Source organism: Orcinus orca, chromosome 17, assembly GCF_937001465.1.
Source record: "Orcinus orca chromosome 17, mOrcOrc1.1, whole genome shotgun sequence".
Classification (NCBI taxonomy): Eukaryota; Metazoa; Chordata; class Mammalia; order Artiodactyla; family Delphinidae; genus Orcinus; species Orcinus orca.
Genome location: NC_064575.1, coordinates 84,791,392 through 84,814,120, shown reverse-complemented (window position 1 = coordinate 84,814,120; position 22,729 = coordinate 84,791,392). Strand labels below are relative to the sequence as shown.

Genomic DNA, 22,729 nt, shown 5'->3' with positions numbered 1-22,729 from the left:
TCTATGAAGGACCTGTGAAAACATTGACCTAATTTCTTATGTTTTTCTTATTGACTTGTAGGTGTTCTTTCTACGTGTGGATTACTATCCTTTGTCATTATAAGTTGTGAATATTTTCTTCCAGTTTCTGGTTTGTCTTTTTACTTTTGAGGTGTCTTGGAACTAAGTTCTTAATTTTAATATCGTTGACTTTATCAGTCTTTTGCTTTTTCTTAAATTAATTAATTTTTGGCTGTGTTGGGTCTTCGTTGCTGCGCGCAGGCTTTCTCTAGTTGAGGTGAGCGGGGGCTACTCTTCATTGCAGTGCGCCGGCTTCTCGCTGCGGTGGCTTCTCTTGTTGCAGAGCATGGGCTCTAGGCACGTGGGCTTCAGTAGTTGTGCCACATGGGCTCAGTAGTTGTGGCACGCAGGCTCTAGTGCGCAGGCTCAGTAGTTGTGGCGCACGGGCTTAGCTGCTCTGCAGCATGTAGGATCTTCCTGGACCAGGGCTCGAACCCGTGTCCCCTGCATTGGCAGGAGGATTCTTAACCACTGCGCCACCAGGGAAGCCCCAGTCTTTTTCTTTATGATTAGTTTTTTTGGCATCTCATTTAAGGAATCTTTCTTTGCCCAAGGGCTACAATTTGATGTGAGGTATTTTTATTATTTATTCATAAAACATTTATTGTTCCATTCAATAAATATGTTCAATATTTAGGTATATTTCTTTTCTTTTGACCACTCTGCATGGCTGGTAGGATGTTAGTTCCCTGACCAGGGATTGAACCCGGGCCCTCGGCAGTGAAAGCATGGAGTCCTAACCACTGGCCCATCAGGGAATTCCCTATATTTTCTAATTTCCATTAAAATTCCTTTGATAACTTATGATTTATTTTAGTGTTTGATAAATTCCAAATGAGTGAATTTTTTTCATGTACCTTGTTGTGACTTATTTCTAAAAGGGGGTTGTAGTAAGAAAATGTGTTCTGTATGGAACCACTTCTTTGAAATTAATACTATCTTTAATAGACCCACATCCTAGTTTAGTTTGGCTACATCTTGGTCCTGACTCAGAAACTTCTGGACACCTAGGTACTTAAATTCCAGCTATGCATAATTTATACCTTGGTTTTGCAAAAAGATTAGATTAATAGATTAGACTAAATTTTTTTATTTGATAGAGTTTCTTATATTTCATTTCTGCCTCTGGAAATACTTGTTTTATTTCCTGCCTGAAGTCGAGGTGTTAATGTACGTTTTCAGCTCTTGGACTCTGTTCTGTCCAAGCTGAAGCTTGAGGACAGGTGACTGCCTCGACTGCCAGTTTGTTTCAGCTTAGCCGATGGGCAGGGGTTCATGCTGTGCCTGCAGCTGCTTCCTTTCAGTGGCATTTGTTAATTAAGCTGTTTAATTTTACTTTCTTAAGGACTGGTTGAAGAAAAGGAAAGAAAGAAAATTTTAGTTTGTGGTTATACCAGGGTCTTTTAGCCTAGTGCTTATTTTGTGTATCCATTTCATTTTTGTTTTGTTTACAAAAAGTAGCATTGACTTGAAAATTATCAAAATTAAATAATGAGTCAGAAATTAAATTTTATCCCTCCCCTAACATCTCAGGTATTGGTAATTGAAGGGGTCTGGGCATCATGGTTTGTGTGGGGAGGCAGGTCTTTTTAAAAGAAAGAGTATCTCATCTGGGAAGCAGAAGACCTGGGTTCAGATATTGCCTCTCTGCCTTTTGTCAGGTGACTTTTGACAAGTTGTTTAGGTTCTGTGAGTCTCGGTGTCCTTACCTATAAAGTCTAGTATTTATAATCGCAGCCATTGAGGGTATTTATGCAGCTACAGTGTAAAGCTTGGACAAATGTGAAGTGCTAGGATCATGATCTTTACCTGACTTACGTAGTGTTTTACTACTAAAGGCTAAGTCTTTTCCACTTATGTGTTTCCCTGGTTTGTTTTTGAGCTCGTCTAGTCAGTTCATTCATTTGTTCAGCATTTATTAAACACCTGTCTTGTGCCTCATACAGTATTAAGCCCTGGTGATACAGACAAGAGGGGAGTGGGACTGGTTCAGGTCAGTGGCTGTGTCACAGCAGGGGCTCTGAGGACTGGGAGGGCGTGTCCCCATTGATGGTCAAGCTCTGGTGTTGGCAGACTTTCTCTGTTAAAGGCCAGATGGTGAACACTTCAGGCTTTGCAGGCCGCATATCGCCTGTCACATATTTTTTTTCCCTCTTTAACCCTTTACAAAAGTAAAATGCATTCTTAGCCAAGGAACCATACAAAAACTGGTTGTGGACCAGATGCAGTGGCCTCTGCAGGTTCTAACTGTCTGAAAGGATCTGTAGAAGTCGAGTGGAAATTGGGAAGCAGAAAGGGCCTTCAAGACAGGACCCGCCCTTTGCAATGGTGTGGAGGCGTGACGGGCTAGGGTTTGTGGAGCTGAATGTCTCTGTCAAATCTGGAGTACAGGACAGGTTGGGTAGAGGAGGAGGTGAAGTTGGCGTTATAGGCAGGATCAAAGCAGTTTGTACTTGATTCTGATATAGAACAGATTTGTATGGTTGGAGGAGGTTTGGACTGGATCAGCGTGGGCGGTGTTACAGTAAAGCAGTTGAGAAGGGGGAAGAAGCACACGTTTGTCACTCAAGAAACGGCTGCCCGGTGTCACTTGCTAGTAAAGTGACGGGCAGAGTTCAGATGGTCCAGTTCCACAGCTTGTGTTCTTTTAATCATACAATTATGTTGTACAGATAAATGAAGAAAGCCTTGATCAAGGGCATGACTGAGGAACGGGAGAGAAGGGGACTGATTTGAAGCCCGTTTCTGAGTTAATCTCCAGGCCTTGACCAGGCAAATGACGCGGCAGGGCCGCGAGAGGGGTCCAGGGTAACTCTGGGACAGCTCCCAGATTTCTCCTGGGGTGACAAGTTCATGAAGCTCTCTTTGCTCTTGAGTTTACTAGGGATCACAGTTGCTTTGAGGAGGAAACATTGTTTCCTAGGTCCATGAGCCCCAGAAATTAAGTTGTAAGCAGAATTGTGTGTAGATGTGTGTTGTTTTTCCCTGGAGAGAGAACTCTAGGGCTCTTGTTGGATTATTAAAAGGGAGCCCAGCACCCAGGGGTGTGGCTCCTTGTTCTTAGATTGTATACTGCTGGCACTCTGCAAAGGTTTAAGCTAATCATCCCACATCACAGGGGTTTTACTTTAAATGTAATACATCCCAAACTGCCAGCTAAACCCCAAACACATGCAGCCCCTCCGAAGTGGAACTGTATCCCCAGCCTTTCCTCCCCTCCAGAGACAAAACAAGACACGTTTTTGGTACATAGAAGGCTGGCCAGGTGTGTGGGACTCCAACCGTCTTGGAATGTTTTCAACGTGCTATTGTACGTTAGAGCTGAAGTTTACATACTGTTAGGCATCTCTTAATAGTCACATGGCTGTGAGAGATGGACAGGTGTCACCTTTAAGTAGGATTTGCTAGCACCAAAAATGAGTGTAGTTTCTTCCTAGGAATGTGTGACCTCAGGCCCCCAGCTAAATTAAGGCGGCCTAATCAGGCAGGAGGTTCTGAGGGCTCAGAGGTGACTTCCCAGGAGCTGTGTGCGGGCAAGACCTTTCCCTGGGCCAGGTTCATGCTTTACTGCACAAAGCCTAGAGAGGTTAATTATTATTTCTGTCATTACTATGGAGTTCAAGGAATTACTGCCTTCAGATAGATATATGTTGCAGCCACACGCAGTATAATTCACCACAAAACTGAAAAATCAGAATTTCTACACCAAAGTAAAGATGTCTCCAGAAGTGTGTCATCCTTGACACCTGTCCTAATGTTTTTATAAGGGACTTGAATAAAGATCAGGAGTCATGCTGGGAGACAGCTCACTTTTAGGATCAGAATTTTAAAATATTTTGACAGGTTGTAATGAAGTGCTGAAATCAATAAGGTAAAATTAAAATTTATCAGGAATAAATGTAAAATGCAGACATAAATCAAAAAAGATCAACTGAGAAAGTTGAAGATGGGTCAAATATGTCTTAACTGTACCTGTGTGTAGAAGACAGGGGGATTTAGTTGACTAAAACGGATTGTCAAACATTTCTGTAAAGGCACACAGTTTCCATAAAAGGAAATATCTTAGGTTTTTCAGACTAATAGGCAAAATCAAGGATATTATGTAAATACTTCTATAAAAAGGGAGAACACAGAATTTCTACAAATTTTTCATGGACAGAATTCAAATTATAATTGAATATAATTTTTTTTATAATACAGGTCCACTAATGAGAAGAATGGGATTCTCTTCTGGGGGAGGAAGGGGATAACACTTTCTTTAATTGGAGTTTTGAAGTTACTGCTTCCTGTCATTGGAGTCAATTACAGATATTCATCTCTTAATGCTGATGTGCCCAGGAGGTTTTATGTGTTTCACCTTTGCAAATGTCTTTATGCCGATAGGTACTCTCAGATCCTGATATCAGTGCAGGAGTATATCATTTTAATTGAGCATATTCATTGCTTGGAAGGCATTTATAGAATCCTATTAGGTTCTTCTTGATATTTGCCTTTTAGCATGCCATTATATTGCAGATTAATCACTTGCAGTTGATGGTTAGAGGGCGGCCTCAACTGCATAGTTAAATGGATTTTGAAATATGTAAATTTTCATTATACTTGCATCAAGCTTCAAAAAATGCTGCTGTAGCTTAAACTCAGAAATGTAACTGCTGTGAATTTGTGTGGGAATGGAAATCTCGCTTGTCGTCGTAACTTTTGATAGCAGAGAGTGTAAAGAAGCGTGGTGTTACTTGTGATTCAAACATTGGCTGTCATTGAAATGACTTTACTGCAGTAGAAGTCTCTCATATAAGCACTCTTGTGCCTTGTAATTTTAGGTTGAATTCATTAAGAAATGTTATCAAGTCTTTAGCAACAGCTAATTTCATTGAATACAATTTTTCGATTAACAGTGATAATTGAAGGAAGGTCTTTTTCAGAAAAATTTCAGTCATGGCTCTGAGGTCAACAAGTCACAACAAAACCTTCCCCCAATCATTAAACTGCTGTATGGGAGGACAAGTCAGGATGTTTCAGTGAAGTTCGCTGTTGATGCTACTGGTTCAGTAACACATAACAGATTAAAATACTTTGCACAGAGTACGTGCCGATGAAGAATACAATGAATAACCATAGTTTAAATAACTATGTTTAAAAGCTTTACAGGTTTTAAGGCTTCCCTGGTGGTGCAGTGGTTGAGAGTCCGCCTGCCGATGCAGGGGACACGGGTTTGTGCCCCGGTGCAGGAAGATCCCACATGCCGCGGAGCGGCTGGGCCCGTGAGCCATGGCTGCTGAGCCTGCGCGTCCGGAGCCTGTGCTCGGCAATGGGAGAGGCCACAACAGTGAGGCCCGCGTACCGCAAAAAAAAAAAAAAAAAAAAAAAAAAAAGCTTTACAGGTTTTAAAAGCTGTAAATGTATAGCTTACATTTTCATAATCTTTGTAAATTTGTCCAGCCAGCCCTTTTCTTCTGCTTCCCATGTATTTTTTAAAAAATATTTATTTGGCTGTGCTGGGTCTTAGTTGCAGTATATGGGATCTTTAGTTGCGACATGAGAACTCTTGGTTGCGGCATGCATGCGGGATCTAGTTCCCTGACCAGAGATCGAACCTGGGCCCCCTGCATTGGGAGTGCGGAGCCTTAGCCACTGGACCACCAGCGAAGTCCCTCCCCATGTATTTTTACTGTCATCATTTGTATTCCACTTCAGGTTGTACTAAATTAGTGTTTTCTCCAGTTCTTTGAAAATATTCTCACCTGTAGTTCCACATACACTATTCCTGGAGGCCAGTTCCTCAGTACCACTGGCTCCTTGAATAAATAGCCGAGCAGTGTGGGAACCATCTGTTGACGCATCAACAGCCAAGGAAAGCCACCCAGAATCATTTGCCTTGTTCTTTAATTGATTATTGATGTTGTTTCCCATGTCCTCAACGCTTTGAGCAGCTGTTCTTGCTGAAAGGCTGATAGTCTTAAGCAGGTTTGTTTTTTTCTCAGCACATTTCTTTGGCCGTGCAAACATCCGTGTAAACTGAGGGACTGTCTAGGATCTTGAGCAGAGAAGTGGTGCGTCTGATTGAGAGTCCGAGTCACGTGCGGCGTTGGGAACAGGCGCTGGGGTGGCCAGGGCGGGAGCAGGGAGGCCAGTGCTGAGTGGGCGTGGCTGCTGCCGTCATCTTTCGGCTCCGGTCAGCCTGGTGCTGGGGGATGTGACGCCAAGGGCAGTTTCGGGGCGTGTTTTGCAGGAAAAGGCGACCAGATTGGGTGGGGAGCGTGGGAGGAAGGGTTAGGGATGACACCCTCAGCAGTTGGCTGAGGGGGCGTTGAACGCGTGCGGAAGGGTCGTGTCGGAAGGCCACGCCTGAGCTTCGAGGGGTCTGCTGGGCAGTTTACGCCGCTCTCTTTGGCGACGTTTCACTGCTCTGAGTGGGCTAGCAGCTCAGAGCATACAGTGCATCTGTCACGGTTTGGTCAGGAAAACAGAAGCCACTCTAGACTTTTTTTCAATATAGGAACTAGAATCCATCACTTCTGTTGCTATAGGGCTGGCGGGGTTGAAGGTCAAGGAAGCAGCCATTACAGTGAGTGTGTCCCAGGAGCTCATCTGGAATCAGCAGTGATCTGGACAGTTGGAGCCGCTGCTGCTGATCTCAGTGGTTGAAGTAGGTGGTTCCTGGGGTCTCCCTCTGGAACCACTGGGAATTCTCTGTGGAAGCCACTCTAGCTCTTAGCTGCCACAGTTGGTGAATTCTTTTTTCTCCCTACGCATCGACCTGCAGCTATGCTTCTGCCCACAGCTACCTCCTGAGAGTACTTTTCTCATTCGTCTTACCAGTCTTGCACAAGTGCCTCTTATTAGTTACCTCCAGCCCTGAGTCATGGCAGGAGGGGGTTTTGGGAAACCCAGATCTGGCTTCTTCTCTGTGATGCACAGGAGAAGGTGGAAGGTGGTGGCTGCGATGCAGGGTTGACAGCAGTCGGTCCAGGACAACAGCTGGGCAGCGGGTCTGAACTAGAGACGCATTTTAGAGTTAGCAGGAGACAGCATTCAGAGTGAGCTTGCCTGGGAGGTAAGCACAGCTAAGAGGAGAACAGACAGTCCTGGGGGCTCTGGAATTGACTGGTTAGAGAGAGGAGGAAGCACCTGTGAGCTGAGAAGAACGCAGGGGAAGACGGCATCCTGGGAGCCAAGAGGAGGGGAGAGGAAGTGACCGACTCTTTTCAGGTGAGGCCAGAGTACTGACCACTGGATCGAGCAGTTTGGAGATTATTGGTGATCTTGGATAGAGAAGTTTCTATGGAGTGTGTGTGTGGGGGGGCAAAGCCCGTGGGTTTAAGAGATAAAAAGAATTTGTGATATTGAGTATATTGGGTGTGTGCTTGTTTATGGGATTATTTGCATAATAGCTGCTTTAAAGGCTTTGTGGGCTAATTCTAACATCTGTTTCATTTCAGTATTGACTTACCTTGATTGTCTTTTCCCATGGGAATCAAAGTGTGCCTGGCTCTTCCTATGCCGAATATATGTGGAGCACATCCTCCACATTTAGGGTATTTTGTTAGGGGCTCTTTGTCATATTTAAATCTGCTAATCTGGTGGTGGTTTGAATTCCAGTCTCCTTTCCTAATCCACCTGCTACTGTGTACTTTTCATTAAATAGCTTCTGCAGTTGCTCCATCCAGGTTTACTTTGCTGTCTCCAGGAGAGACAGGATAGAGTGTCTTTACTCTTCCTTACCTAGATCTGGGACCCTGCACTTGCACACTGCTTCCATTGTGCAGGTAATGATGGTTTCTGGTTTCATCTGGGCCATTAATGTCCAAATGACTGTCCCTTGATCAGTTACCTCTCTTGGTCCCTACAGGAGATGCTCCTTCTAATTACTTCTTGAATTTGGTTCATAGGTCCTTCTTTTGGTGTCTCTCTCAGGTAGACAAAATGACCCTTAGATATACCGTAATAACCATTAGTTCTTTTGAGTATGATTGAAGGGTTGACTTGTCTTGAATATATTAACTGTGCCTATTAATTAATTTGAGTAGAATAGTGTTTTGCTAATATTTTTAAGCCTTTTGCACAGTAGAATTTTCTGGGAATGTTATTCACAGTGCAAAATAGAGCAGTGGTTAAGAGCATGGACTTTGGACAGATTTTACTTTGAGTCTCAGATCTGATCCTTCCTCCCTGTGTGATGGGGATGAGGTTGCTTAAACTCTAATCTTGTTATCTCATCTGTTAGGTAGAGATTATCATAACTCTCTTACAAATGTGGTATAATATAGTTCGTACATGGCTAGTCATATAAATAAATAAGGAAAGAATCAACCTGATGTTCAACAAATACAGTTCCTAACAATGTAGATATTTCTGTCGTGGGAATTTGAAGGCTAATCTTTTTTTTCTTTTTTTTTAAAGATTTATTTTTATTTATTTAGGCTGCGCCGGGCCTTAGTTGCAGCATGCATGCCGGATCTAGTTCCCCCACCAGGGATCGAACCCGGGCCCCCTGCATTGGGAGCGCAGAGTCTTACCCACTGGAACGCCAGGGAAGTTCCTGAAGGCTAATCTTAATCATTCTCCGATTTAGTTTGATCAGTTTCTCCAAGAACTAGAAGGCAGTTTATATTCATCATTTACTCTGCAGGCATAATAGGCAATCTGTTATTAGTGTTGTTGTTAATATTGTTTTTTCTGAATTTAGTAACTTTACCTCTTCTCTCTTGTTAATGTATTCACTTAGTCATTAGTTTAGTACCAGCATCTCAGAGATGCCTGAGACACTGCATCCCAACCTGTGAGCAGCACCACAGTCTAGTATTAGAATATTTTTGGCTAGAAAATTAGTTTGAAGCATAAAGAAGCTTTTGTTTGCCCAGATGATTTTCATAATCATATTCACATTCTTTATATATTTTTGGGTTTTTCAGAAAGTTACTTCTGATCTAGTATTTTTTAGAATACAGGTTGCAGCTTGCCTACGTACAAAACTGTTGGTAGACTGAGCTTAGAGGAAGGGCAGCCTGTGTGAAATGGTTGTATATTTTGGACACTGGAGACCGTCACAGTTAACTTAAATTGTTACGATGTTATGGGTTAAGAAATAGTGGGTTTCGGCCTTATTTAGCACTTAGCATCAAACGACCAATTCTTCTCCAGGAGTTCAGCCTACATGCTTAATTCGAGCCAGATAACTTATAATTTGTCAGTGTGTCATGTTGAATGTTACTCAGCTTTAGGAAGAGTTTTTCTGCTGTGCTTGCTTTGGAAAGCCCAGATCATGTTCATTGTTTTAACAGTAATATTATCTGGTTAATTTGGGAAACAGGATAACATCATGATTTTAAAAGTGCTATTAAGCTAGTGTTTGAATCCCTGATCTCTCCCTTGCTTGTTGTGTGACCTTGAAAATTTCTTAATTTCTTTCAGACTTAGCTTTCTTCTGTGTAAAATGGGAACACTAATAGTAACCAGCTAGAGGCGTGAGGAGCTAGTACTTATAAAGCTCTTAGGAGAAAGGCTGTCATTGTATGATGGTTAGGGTTGTTATTGAGACTTACTGAGAGATGGATGTTAGAAAGCTGGCCACGTTGGATTGTGCATTGAAATGGGAACACTGTAAGCAAGGTGATGGAAGGAAATACTTTACCTGTTAGTGAAGCACAGATTTAGAGTGTGAGACTGGTGGGAAATTTTAGTTTGCATGTTAGAAAGGGAAAGGGGTTCAGAGCAGCCCAGGTGTCTATTTATACCCATCATAAAACACACCATTCATGCCCAAAATGTAGAGAGTATCCATCTTACAAATATCTTCAGGGACCTGGCAGTGTATTTTATTGTATAGTGAGACAGGCTTAGTTTCTGTTTATCTATCTGGAGTAAAAGATTTTATTTATGTATTTTAATTATACAGTTTGGGAAATATCTAGTTTTCTGCTCTATTTGAACTAGTTCAAATTTTTATGCTTATATTTTATCAGTTTTATAGTTAAAATGCATAGCTTCATGTTCTTAATAAAGATAGATTGGCTCATGTGATAGACAGGAGTGCTGGAACTCAGCATGCACTGAGTCTCCCACTGCTAACATGACAAGTGAACAGGCCTCCTGTTGCTTAAAATGAAATGTTGTTACTTACTTGAATTCTCCTTAAAATACAGTATGAAGCAAAGAGCAGTTATAAGGCACTCAAAATCTAGTGTATCCATTCATTTATTCAGGCATTATCACTCATGCATCGAGTACATGTTTATTGATTAAGTACTCTACGTGTTTGATACAGTGTATACTATTGGGTATATAGTGGTGAACAAAAACCAGACCTGGGGAGTGTTTTGCCTTTCACAGCAAGAAGAAAGCCAGTTGTAGGAGACTTGCATTTCAATGAATGGAGTTTTCAGGTTTGTACTCCTCTAATAGAAAAGAGGTCAAAAACAAACAAGAAAAGAAAAGAAAAGAAAAGGCAGAGGGCCTCTAAAGAGCACGTGTTACTTACCTCCTGCCACTAACTGGAGTTTTTTTGACCTTAGCTTTGGTTTTATTTAATAGTGTGTCGGTCCTGAGGCTGCAGAGCTGAAAGAGGCTGCCATTGTCCCTAGAATCTTGCTGTTTGGGTGGAGGGAGAGGCTGACAGATCGGGTAGGATTTAACATTCACTCTAGTAAGCATGTTAAACCAGAAGCTACACCCCAAGGGTCCTTGGGGACAGGGCCATGTCTCCCCTGTTGACTGATGTGTATTCCAGTGCCCGGTACCATGCATGGCATGTGTCAGTCACTCCAGAGATCCCTCTGTCAGTGATGGGATGCTGGGGGAGTGCAGGAGAGAGGGACGTGGCTCCCTCCAGGTGTGCATCCTGGTTCAGCCAGGGCAGGAATATCCAGGTGGAGGGACCTGCAAATGGCATAGAGGTGTGAGGGAGGGCACATGTGTTCTGTAAACTGGAAGTAGCTTACCTTTGCTGGAGTGTAGGATTCCTAGGAGACCGATGTTGAGAGATGTTAGGACTCTGGAGAGTTAGATTGGGCTTGATCAATAAGGGCCTCATGTCATAACGTGCAGAAGCCAGATTCCCTAACGCCCAGGCTGACACTTTTCATATTACATAATGCATGCCGTGTCAAAAAGCATCATCATGTCTCGGGGTACCAATCCATTAGTGATAACTTGCCTGTTGAAATTCTGTAAGCCGTTGGTGAACTTTTCATCTTTTGGGGAGGATGAGGATATAGAATAAATATTTGTTTTCTCAGGAATAAAAATAGTTTAGACTCTTGAAGGCCAAGGAAAGTCTGTATGTCTTTGACTTCTAGTTCGCTAGAAGCATGCCAGGTATGTAGAGTAGGTACTCAGTACGTGAATAAACGCAGAAAGATCCTTGCTCTCATGTGCACTGCTGTAGCAAGCATTACACTGGGTTTGGGAACGTGATCGCTGAGAAATGGCCCTCTACAAGGTCTCCAGGCCAGTGAGGGGCAGAGAGAAGCAAGTCATTGGTGATGGGACAGTAGGTGAGTACGTTGTAGAGAGACGCACAGGGTAAGTGTGATGGATAGTCACCTTCCTCTGACCACTGAATCCCGTGTTCTTAGTTCTTTTTATGCCTGCTGCTTATTTTCCCCATACTTTCCGATAGCCTTTTAGTAAATCTTCCACAAGGTCAGTCACATAGACTTCACATTCTCTTTCTGGGATACGATTTCCTGGAGATCTCTGTTTTCTTCTTTTCTGAGCTGGTTGCTCCTTACGCCTTTTCCTGTGGTGTTGCCCCTGGACGTTCCTTTGCTCTCATCCTTTGGCTTTTCTTCAGAGTTGAGTTTCATGTTTGTGGTATCGCTTGTGTGTGTGTTTCTTGACTGACTTCTTCGTTTGGGTGGCGCACACCATACAGAGGTGAATCACTTTAGAAAGGTGGTCCAGTGTCTTTGGGCAGGTGCGGCAGCCTTCCACATTCCTTTCTCACGAGCCACGTTGCTCCGACTGTCCTGTCCTGCCGCGCAGCTCCCGTTTTGGAATCTCCTTTCACTGTCGCCCTGGAGATGCCCTCATCTCTGCATCGACGTTCGTGTTTGTCCATGGCTTCCTCCTACTTTGTTATGCTCACATTTTGGTGGAGGACTTGCTCCAGTGGCTTCCTGAGGTAGGACGCTTAAGAGGCAGAAAGTTGGAGAGTGAGCGTGATGGAGAAGGTGATTGGTGGTGTGGCCAGTGTGGAGTTCTGTGTTGGCATCGCTCTGCTCCGTTGCCTCCTGTGCGCCATGTTACTGGTTTTCAGTTCAGAAGCTTATTCTAATTTTTTATTCTTTGTATGTAACTTTTTTCTTTCCACCTTTAGAAGCTTGTAGGAATTAAAAAAATTGTCCAAGTCTTTTTAAATGGCATGAAGTGTGGATCTCTTTTCATCTACTGTTCTGCTTGTCTAGTGGGGACCTTCATTCTGGTAACTTTTATCACCTCAGCTATGGGAAAATGTTTTCAAGTTATTGTGCTGAAGATTTTCTCCCTTCTGTTTCCTTGTTCTGTCTTTCTGGAAGTCTTGTTATCCACAACTTGGGTGTTATAGACAAGTTCTGTAATTTTCTTATACTTTCACTCCAGTATACTTTTCTTCCCACCTTCCCTCCCTCCCTCCCTCCCTCCCTCCCTCCCTTCCTTTCTTCCTTCCTTTTTATTTTGCTTTCAGGGAAATGTCTTCAATTTGACTTAACCTTCTTCTTTAGTTTTTTATTTCTGTGCTAAGCTTCTTTAATATCCAAGAGTACTTCTTTTGTTCTTTTAAAAGAGCATCCTGTTTTTTTTTTTTTTACACATCTTTATTGGGGTATAATTACTTTACAATGGTGTGTTAGTTTCTGCTTTATAACAAAGTGAATCAGTTATACATATACATATGTTCCCATATCTCTTCTCTCTTATCACAAAGCACGAGCTGATCTCCCTGTGCTATGCGGCTGCTTCCTACTAGCTATCTACCTTACGTTTGGTAGTGTATATATGTCCATGCCTCTCTCTTTCTTTGTCACAGCTCACCCTTCCCCCTCCCCATATCCTCAAGTCCGTTCTCTAGTAGGTCTGTGTCTTTATTCCTGTCTTACCCCTAGGTTCTTCAAGACATTTTTTTTTCTTAAATTCCATATATATGTGTTAGCATACGGTATTTGTCTTTCTCTTTCTGACTTACTTCACTCTGTATGACAGACTCTAGGTCTATCCACCTCATTACAAATAGCTCAATTTCGTTTCTTTTTATGGCTGAGTAATATTTCATAGAACATCCTGTTTTTGTTTATTGATTGCAGTGTCTTCTTATCTCTAGGTTATTGATTGTATAGTTTCTGTTTCTTTCAAGTTATTTCCCTCCTTGCTTCCTTCCCTCCCACCCTCCCACCCCCGTCCTTCCGTCTGCCATGGACTGGGCCTTTTGACTTTTACATCAGGATATTCTGGGTGGACCATTTGTTGGGGAATCCCCAGTGTATCTTTAGGTCTTTCTCCTTGGCCTGAACAGATTCCCCAGACTCTTATCTGTAGAATTCTGGGGGCTGAGTGGGTGGGTGGTGGGAAGCTGAAGCATCCACCGTTGAGTTATGTACGCTGATGAAGTCCGCCTGTGTTAGTGCAGCTGGACAGGGGGACTTCAGTCCAGAGACCACGGAGTGACCGTCCAGTCTGTGTCAGAGATGGTGTTGAGGTTCTGGCTGTGGCTTAAGCAGCTTCACCTGCTCCTCTGTGTTTAGGCCTCCACCTTCCTCACCCTCAGTTGGCTGCACGGGTGCTGCAGTTCTGAGTCTTCTGGGATACCGATGTGTAAATGGAATTGGGTCTTAGTTTTTTCCACTGCTGGCTTAGCATCTGGCTTTCTTGGCCTGCTGAGTCATTTACTATGCTTACAATCTTTCATAGTTTCCGTTTCCTCCAAGTTTTTTTTCTTATTTTGTTTTGGTTTTTATCTTCCATGTGAGAAACTTTTCTCACAGCTTCCAGAATTCCCTTTCTTTTTCTCCTTTCAGTTCTGCCTGAGCTATGTTTTGTTTTTAAAATTTTTTTATATCTCTTTAGTGTGATTTTGGTGGGAGAGGATGAAATAGATGTATATATTGTTGGTGATCTTACCCTGAACTTATTCGCTAACTTTGTGACTCATTAATATATGCTTCTTGGTATGGTTTAATAGTTTTTAGTTTTCCACATTATTTTCTTAACTGGAATGTAGGTTTGAAGACAGGGACTTGATAACATGTTTTTATCCCTCATTCCAGGTCTAGCACGGTATGCGTGGTAGGTATTGAAGCTGACTGTGAGGGGATGAACACAATAGAGCTTTGAAGAAGTGGTAGTGAAGACGATTTTATAAACGCACGTTGTCTTTTCTTGTCAGGTTCTTTCTGACCGCTATGGAAAGAGGAAAGAGAAACTAGGAGTGTTTGTAAATCATCGTTTGACTTCGTCACAGATATGGTGGCCTTCTGAACTGTGAGTCTGATTCTCTTGCCACACTTGTGTCTTGGTTTTTTGTTTTGCTTTGATTTTTCTTCCCCCTGTCTTAGGGTTTCTTTGACACACAGTAGAAACTAACAAAAGGTAGTGAATTTTGCAGAGTAAGTGAGAGAAAGAACAGAAGTTATGTAGTACCTTCTCTGTGTAGATACTATGTATATATTTTTGCTGAGATAGTGTAATAATAATGATTAACAACAACAGTAACATCGCATGCTTTAGAATAGTGCCTGGTGCCTTATAAACACCAAGTTATAGCTGCTGATGGGTCCTCACAATAACCCCGTGAGTGAGGTTGCTCCTCTCCCCTCTTTCACGTTTGCATAACTTAAGTACAGAGAGGTTAAAAGTTACTAAGCTAGTAAATGCAAAGCTGGGATTCAGACTCAGTCTGGTTCAGAGCTTGTGCCCTTTACTCTGGTACCTGATTGTCGTGGGCTCTGGATTCAGATGGCAACTTAGCTACTTACTAACTCTTGACTAGCTACCTAAACCTAGCTTTCCCATCCAACAAACGGTGTTTTGATAGCACCTCCCAGGGTGGTGAGAGGTGTGTAAGGTGCTCAGCACTCAGAAATGTTAGCAGTTACTCCGTGGGAGTTTTCCCGTTTTAATGAGAGGAAGACTGGGCTCTTTGTAATTTGTAACTTCGGAATTTGTTTCATGCTCCACCGCTGGGAAGTTGTAAACTTGAGATTCTATCCCAGTTTGTCATTTCCAAAGACTGCTCTTTCTGGTTAGTTTAGTGGTAAATCAAGGACAGACAGTTGGTAGACGATTCATACATCTCTCCTGGGGTATTGGCATTGGTAAGCACTTTGTTGTACCAATATGTTGTGTCGGTAAAAGCCTCATGAACTTGGACTTCATGGATTCAGTATTCATGACAGTTTATAACTGTGTTGAATTTCACTTTGGCCAGTGTCCTTGTCTTGGATGTCCAAGTGGCAGGGCCCTGGTGGTTTTTCCATTTCCTTCTGAAGGTCAGCTCACTTTCCTCCTTTGTTCTCTTTCTTCCCAAGCCACTTCTGTTTCTACGGAGGCTAGGTATTAGGGAAGGGAAATTATGTCATGCAGTTTCAATTTCCTAGCAAGGCCCGTAAGTCTTACTCCTGTTTTTCCAATTCCTGCTGCTCTTTATTGGCTGTCAGAGGAGCCTCTTCTGCATGGCTGTGCCAGGTGTGATTGTGTCGCAGGTCGTGAGGTGACAGCCTTGTTTCATTCCCTCCTCCCAGTCCAGATTATATGTTTCTTCCTGTAACTGTAACATTTATTTGGGTGAAAGTCTGTTTCCTAGAGTCTTCGAAATGAAAAAGATTTTATTTCACCTCTGCATCTTTTCTGCTTGACCTGTAGGTGGTTTTTGCTAAATGCTGAATGAAGGAATATTTAATGCTTGGCACAAAATAAGTTCTCTTAGTAGATCCAAACAAGAGGCAGAATATCAAGTGTAGCTTTTCAGCAGCATTAGCGCTTAAAAATATCTCATCTTGGTACAGCACAAGACGGTTACATGAGGGGGCAGTATTTAGTAGAAGTTACTCAAAAATCTTCTTCTTGATATAATACACAGTGGAAGAAAAGCCTGACGGGAGGGTGGTGAGATGCCAGGCCAGCTCCTGATGGACCAAGAGCCTCTGCCCCAGCTCCGTGGAGCTTTTAGCACCAAGACATAATCTACTGATTCTGCGTTGGCTCTTTTTTTTTTTTCTCCCCCAGTGTTTGAAAATATATAAGCCTAGGAAAATAACCTTCTAACCAGTGTTCCTGTAATTGTTTCCCCCAGCTCCAGACAAACAGTCAGACCACATGAGTAATTCTGGCCTCCCCCAGAGTGAGTCCAGAGCTGTGATGCTGAGGTCCAGGCCCCTGGATCTACCTGAGTGCCCCATCATAAGCCCCTGGCCCACCTGAGCCCCTGCAGAATGGCTCTGCTCCAGAAGCTGCTTTGCCAGAGCTGGCTCTTGGTTCTTGCTGTGTTTTGGGGTGTTGGGCTAGAAGGCAGGGACTTGGGATGGAGGAGTTTACAACCGCAACCCTAAGAAAGCAAAGCAAAGTTTTGGAGGAGCGGAGTTGCTGAAATATGTATGGAGACCATTTTCAGGGTTAATGGTTTGTGGGAAGGTGGTAGACAGAAGGAAGGCTGCTTTGAGACCCTCTGAAGACCCCCATTTTGGAATAAAGACATCTTTTAAGCATCTCGTGCCCCCCTCCTGGAGGCCCCTGGAATCCTCTGCTTTAGACGTTTCTTTTAGCGTTTGCATCCATGTTTCCTAACTATATTTCTGTACTAGTCAGGGGTCACTGATGCATCAATTTTAGAAAAAGTTACATTTTCAAACTTTGCTGTATAGTTAAATCACAATTTTTGTTTAGACCCATAATTTAGTTTTTAATTTTTCTTCACTTTGTAAACATTGCTCACTGTTGAGCCAGTTAATTCAGTGTGATTACGTTTCCTTTTTTGTTCAACTTTTTGTTTTCCTGCTTTCTTGGACCTCTAATGGCCACATTTTTTTCCTGTTTGCTTAATATTCTTAAGTCTGGCTAAGAGTTCTCACCTCCTCTACTAGCTCTGTAAGTAAGGCTGATCAAGTATTTTAATTCTGTCTCACCCCCGGGCACACCTGCCCTTTCCCTGCCTCCTCTGGACAGATGTTCCTCCTGCCTGCTGGGAACGGTGCCTGGCTTGAAGAACATAGGGCAGATGGGGCAGGAGCAGGGAAACAAGGTAGAAACGTTGATGGAGAAAAGTATGGTGGGAAGTGCAGAGGGAGGGGACGACTGTCTTCCTGGGGGAGCCTGCAGGGGAAGAGAAGAAGGGCTGGCTGTAGCTGTGGAAGGGCAATCCAGGTAGAGAAAGTGCAAGAATAAGCACAGAGATGGACCTAGATTGTACAGAGACTGTACATATTAACTGAGTTACAGACTCTACCCTTAAGAGATTTAAACAGGTTTACATGGGAAATGTGATTCAGATTGTTAAACGTCTGATGTAAATTTTTAATGTTGTCCTAAAACCTGAGCATAGGAGATATCAGGACACTTGAATCCAAGTGATAATCTTAAACTGTTGATTTCATGTATTGATTCATGGAAAAAAATCCTTATAGAGCACCTGTCACAAAAAATAAAATTGGCCTCTGGCTGTCCAAACCAGTCATTGGCGCCGGACTGTGCTGAAGCTACGCTCCGTTTGTCAGGCAAGAACAGGGCATTTAAGAAGCTGTCCAGAAGCTGTTCCACATTTGGCTGCACTGGGAATGTGGCAAGCAGAGTGGGTGGAAAATGTCACTGAGGTGTGTATGCACCAGTCTAATTTGTATGGCATAGCTGTAGCATCCTGGAGGAAAATAAGCCGTCCGTGATGAGGTCATGCGAGACCAAGGGTGATTAGATTAGATCCTTTTGCAAAGAAGTGTCAGTGCATTTGAAACGCTGAGGCAAAATCGTAAGAAATAAGGTCCACAGAGGCTTTCATGATTGCCAACTCCAGGGCACCTCTTATGTAAACACCTGGTAGTTTTCATGCGTGGTCGGGACCCTGCACCTGCATTTAGTTCAGTGCGTCCAGTGTGTGCACATTACCTGCTGTGTGAGCCTCCAGTTTCATACGCACAGCTCTCTGAAGAGTGCATCTTTATCTTTCCAGTCTCACATTGTGATTCAGGAACTTCGGGTGAATGTAATAATCATAATAGCTGCCGTTTATGTGTCAGTTGTTGTGTGAGTTAGAATATTATTTAATTTTTTATAGTAATTCAGGAAGGTAGCAATTACTATTCACGTTTTGTAGATGAGAAACGGGTCTTAGAGATGTTAAGAAACTTGCCCAAGGTTTCATACGGTGGTTATCGAGTTTTCAGGTTCCTTTGCAGTAAGTCTCAGCCCTTGCGCTCCTGCATGTGGGTCGTGCTTTCATAGCGAGGAGCGTCGTGCTGCCTGCTCAACTGCCCGCGGACCTGCCCGCGGACCTGCCCGCAGCACTGTGCTTCCTTTCTGTGCTGTCAGCCACGTGTCGACCACGATGCGTGTATTCAGCGTGTATGTATCGCCCATGCTGACTTGCGTTACCACTGTATCTGCAGAGCTCTGCAGGTAGTTGCCAATCATGTGTTCCTGGCTCATACTACGGAAAGAGTGTGGTTTCAGCAAATACTTGTAAAAATAGGGAAATTGGTCCATTCCTGTCCCTAAAAGTAGGGAGACGACTTTTCCTGTGGTTTTTACATTCAGAGTAAGGAGAGGAGGGTTTTTTTTTTCTTTCTACCTGTTTTGGCATATCATAGATATTTTTTTTAGCGGGGGGCAAGTAGGGTGTTGGGAATTGGGATGGTAAGGAAGCATTTTAGATTTTTGTCTACTCATGAATTCTAAGTGGCTTATCAAAATATGCAAACTTTTCAGCATTTCTTCTTTGATTAACTGTATATTAAAAAGGATAGATGTCTCACTAAAAAGAACAAAAATTTGCCACTTGCAGCGACATGGATGGACTTGGAGGGCATTATGCTAAGTGAAATAAGTCAGACAGAGGAAGACATACTGTATGTTATCACTATATGTGGAGCCTGAAAAACACAACAAACTAGTGAATATAACAAAACAAAAAAGCCTCACTGATACAGAGAACAAAGTAGTGATTACCACTGGGGAGAGGGATTGGGGAGGGGCAGTATAGGGGTAGGGGAGTAAGACGTACAAACTATTAATAAAATAAACTACAAGGATATATTGTACAACATGGGGAATATAGCCAATGCTCCAGTGGTTAAGAATCTGCCTGTGAATGCAGGGGACACGGGTTTGAGCCCTGGTCCGGGAAGATCCCACATGCGACAGAGCAGCTAAACCCGTGCGCCACAACTACTGAGTCTAGGGCTCTAGAGCCTGCGAGCCACAACTGCTGAAGCCCGCGCACCTAGAGCCCATGCTCCGCAACAAGAGAAGTCCACGCACTGCAATGAAGAGTAGCCCCTGCTCGCCGTAACTAGAGAAAGCCTGCGCGCAGCAATGAAGACCCAACACAGCCAAAAATAAAATAAATTAATTAATTAAGAAAAAATTGTGAATCACTATATTGTAACCTGTAACTTATGTAATATTGTACAGCAACTATACTTCAGTTAAAAAAAAAAAGATGTCTCAATAAAAACTTCAATTGAAAAAATGGCCAAAAGGTTTGATTAGGCCTTTCATCCCCTTCATATGGATAAGAATAAGCACACAGAAAGATGCTCAGCATCATTAATCGTTGGGGAAATGCAGATGACAACCACATTGAGATACCATTGCAATCCTATTAGAATGGCTATAGCATTAAAACAGAACAAGACAACACAGGGTGACAGTGCCCAGAGACAAAGCTGTGAAGCAGTTAGAACTCTCTTGCTTCGCTGGTGGGAACGCAAAGTGTTATAACCACTTTGGAAAGCGATTTGGCAGTTTCTTATAAAGTTGAGCATATACTTATCATACAGTCCAGTAATCCTACTTGGAGGTATTTACCCAGGGGAGATGAAAATTTATGTCCGTGTGTATGAATGTTTATAGCAGCTCTATTCATAATCACTTAAAATGGCAAACAACTCGGATGCCCAACAGCTGGTCAATGGATGAGCAGGTTGTGGTCCGCCCTTACGGTGGAATCCTATTCAGCAATAGGAAGGAATTAGCTACTGACATAGGCGGCAAAATGGGTGAATCGCCAAAGCATTGTACCAAGTGAAAACACAAAGCGCGAATATAACTTTGATTCCATTTATACAACATTTTGGTAAAGGCAAAGCTCTGAGAATAAAAATGAGGTGAGTGGTTGCCTAGGGCTGAGGGTGGGAGAGACCTGTGTACAGAAGGGCATGAGAGCACTTCTTGGGGTGATGGAAAGAGACCGTATCTTCCATGGCCATACAACTGAGTATGTTTGTCAGAACTCACTGAACTGGAGGTTTTTCTGTATGGAAATCATACACCAAACTTTAAAAAAAAAAAAGATAGTTGACTTCTGTGTATATACATACAGATAGATATTGCACACACTTCAGCTCAACTTTTCTTTCAAGCTGGATTTAATTTTACTTTTCTGGATGAGGTATCCTGGACGTTTAAGTGAAATAGATTTTAGCATAGACACTACCTTGAAGTCCTTGGCTGATTTTTGTATGCTTATTTATTCATGACCTCTAAAGGCTTTATAACGTGGCTTGTCTTCGTATAATACAATTGTATATTACAGATGTCATGTAATTAGCATAAGTAAAAGTTGTTTTAAAAGTTAAATTATTTTAGGATTCCTTCCATGTTGTTCAAGCTCTTGTAGCTCTGGAGAAAATAGTTTTACCAGCTTTAAAAATTAATATGAACTGTTTCCTCAGATTGATGGGACAAATTTATTTTATTTTTAAAATATTTATCTATTTGGTTGCACTGGGTCTTAGTTGCAGCAGGTGGGCTCCTTAGTTGCAGCAGGCGGGCTCCTTAGTTGCGGCTCAAGGGCTTTCTCCTTAGTTGCGTCTTGCTGGCTCCTTAGTTGTGGCATGCGAACTCTTAGTTGTGGCATGCATGTGAGATACAGCTCCCTGACCAGGGATCGAACCCGGGCCCCCTGCATTGGGAGCGCAGAGTCTTAACCACTGCCCACCAGGGAAGTCCCGAGACAGAGTTAATTATGCAGTCTTCATCTCTTTTGTTTAGTCAGCTATAATTGTAGGGTACAGTTAGTTATATTTTACACTGCTAGAAATAATAAGAACGTACACAGAAAATAATACACATTAGCTTTACTGAACTTAAGACTTAATTGTGACTGTAAATACACTTTCTTAAAAGTATGTAAGAGAGTTACTTGTTATTACTTTGTGGTGCCTTTTGATGTCCTCCAGAGCTGTTATTTAGCACTTTTCCCCAATAGGCCCTTGCTTAAGAAAGGCTTGTATAGGGCAGGGAGGGAAATTAAAGTGGAAAGTTGTGTGTGTATATGTGTGTTTTAATTTTTATTTAAAAATAAAAGTTTGTTTGACTTTAGAAAATAAGAAGGCCGCTATTTTAAATGATGAGCTCTTCATGATTTTAGGATGGGAGGATACTCCACTGTGTGGTTATAATAGAATCAGTGATAAAATGAGGCTGGTTTTTGTTCCTTTATTGCACGTGCCCCTCTGTGTTTGAGACCCACCTTACTGTTCCTTAGAGATGTAAACCACTGGGTGCCCAGACCTGCTCACCGCAGCCCCTGCCTGCCGCCCTTTGTATGGTGAGCATACTCCAGAGATCTGCTAGTAGCCTTCTTGATAGCATATTGAGGGACAGAAGAGAGATTGGAATTGTTCTGCTTACATTTTGTTGTCTGGCTCCACCCCTGTGTTTTTCTCTGGAACCTGCACTAACTTAACCCTGGTTCTGCAGTCTGAGAAGAGGGCTGGGATGCTTCTTACAGTTAACGGTGTTTCTGGGTGCTGTCAGTGGTCCATTTGTGTGGATGCGGGCGGGCAGTTTGCCGGGTGCTCCCTCTGGTTGGGATCAGGTGTCGTTGCTGCACCACACGTGTGGAGTGTAACTGCCATGTACAGTGTCTTCTAAGAGGTTTCAGTGTGACTCACTGTTCAATTGAAAGGTTATTGTATATGCAGAATAGAAAAAAAATAGTAGAGCGTACACTTAAAAAATATGTAACCATATTTATTATATTTTTCAAAAGGATACTTAACAGGTCTTCTTAAACAAAATGTACTAAAAGATATTAAACTCAGTTTTATCTTTTCTGGGTGACGGGATCTGCGGTATGAACACTTGTCGATTTCAGTACGCAATGACACAACTTTTGCCTTTTTCGTCAATATCATACCACTAGGTTGGAGCCTCTGAAAGCCCTTCCAGCATCCTTTCTAGTTTGCTGCTCCTTGTTTTGTTTTTTAAATTTTTAAAAATTGAAGTATAGTTGGGTTACAATGTTTCAGGTGTCTAGCATGTTTTGTTTTTTTAAATGAAAAAATTTTTTTCTTTCATGGAAAAGTTGTAAGATGCAGTATAGGGAACTCCCAAATACTGTACTTCACCTAGATTCACCAAATATTAAATTAACATTTTGTTACATTTGCCTGCGTGCCTTCCCTACCCCATCCCCATTTTCCTCTTCTCTCCCTCCCCATCCCTCCCTGCCCTCTCTCTCTGTCCCTCCATATATATATGTGCA

General features: G+C 42.6%; 1 protein-coding gene across 9 annotated transcripts in view; it reads left to right on the top strand.

Moving 5' to 3' along the window:
* Positions 1 to 22,729, top strand: part of PTK2 (protein tyrosine kinase 2) — a 253,025-nt gene that overhangs the window by 16,218 nt on the left and 214,078 nt on the right. For 2 of the 9 annotated variants that reach the window (XM_049700341.1, XM_049700343.1), the window contains exon 2: positions 14,420 to 14,514. The exons of 5 other annotated variants lie outside the window; for them this stretch is intronic. The gene's annotated coding sequence lies outside the window, so the exon portion shown is untranslated. Of the gene's footprint in view, positions 1 to 6,390; positions 7,270 to 14,419; positions 14,515 to 22,729 lie in introns of those variants that run through there. 2 more of the 9 variants (XM_049700342.1, XM_049700357.1) reach the window with 2 other exon arrangements.